Source organism: Gavialis gangeticus, unplaced genomic scaffold, assembly GCF_001723915.1.
Source record: "Gavialis gangeticus isolate Ggan-Ray unplaced genomic scaffold, GavGan_comp1, whole genome shotgun sequence".
Lineage (NCBI taxonomy): Eukaryota > Metazoa > Chordata > Crocodylia > Gavialidae > Gavialis > Gavialis gangeticus.
The window spans coordinates 167,715,606-167,716,939 of NW_017729022.1; positions in this window are offsets into that span (position 1 = coordinate 167,715,606).

Consider the following 1,334-nt stretch of genomic DNA (forward strand, 5'->3'; position numbering starts at 1 on the left):
GATATAAGCAAGCTTTCTGTTATCATAGTATCCTTCCTCAGGCCTCTGGAGAGAAGTAAGTACCTTGTGTAAAAGACTGTTCAGAAGGGTTGTTACCACCTGTGAAGTGTAGTGGCTAGGAAGTATCAAGTAGATTATAACACCATGAAGTCATTCTCTATGTTAAGTCAAAATAGTTTTGGGGTGGGGTTTGCATCAAAACTGGATTTTTGTCCAATTTCTTTTTTGAAAATTCCTGATTCCTTAACATCCATTTCTTGTTTCCATTTTCAATAATAAAAATATTCAAACAGAAGTGGAAAGTGGTTGGGTGCTCAGATTTTGTTGAAGAAAACTTCTGAAGAAATAAAAACTGATTTAATTCTTGCTGACCATCTTTGCAGGGTATCACTTACACATGCATTGCTGTGGGGGCTCTTCCACCGCATCCCAGCAGAGGCTTCCATGGTCATAGGGCTACCACACTTCCAGTGAGGGGGACAGGGGAGGGGGAGAGGAGAGGTGGGGGAAGCATATGATTGTGGGGGGGCAATGAAATGCCCGTGCCCTGCCTCTGCCCCTCACTCCTAAGCCCCTTCCCCCCCAGCCCTGCTAGCCTCTCCCCACTCCTAACCCACAGCCCCCTGCCCCCCAGTCCTGATGGTGCCCCTCACTCCCGACCTGTGGCCCTTTGCCCCCCTCAGCCCTGTTGGTCACGCAGCATGTGCACACTCCCAGCTAAACAGAGTGTCTGTTTAGCTGGGAGTGGCTTGTCAGAGCCTGCATGGGGAGCATGTGACCCCTGAAAGCTAATCACCTTGCCCGGTACTCCCAACCCCAAGCAGTCAGCCTGGGAAAGCAGAGGAACAGCAAAAACCTGGATATTTGCTCTCATTTTAAAAACCCACCCGGACACGAGGACAGGGGGCCAAAAAGGAGGACATACCTGGATGTATGGTAACCCTGTCCATGGAGAAGGAGACGACTGCAGCAAACTTAATTCACCCACCCAAAATATTCAGCCTGCTGGTGGAAAGTTACTGTAACTCATATCTTTCTTCAGCAGAGATGGGTGCTTCAGCTCCTTGGGTGCGTCCACACCTGCAGGCATGTGCACTTGCAGCAGCTCAAGTAGAAGCGGCACAAATTTGAGCTAGGGCTTTTTGCCTCAGTGCATGCGCTCAGGCATGCACCTTGGTGTGGGGCAAATTGTGCTACTTGAAGCAAAATAACCCTGCCCAGTTCCTCCCAGATCTGCAGCTGGGGCAGGCAGCATGCTTCAGCACCGAGAAAAGAGCCAGCCATAGAGCCTCTCTGGCTGCCTACCAGAGCATCTCAGTGGAGGACTGAACCTC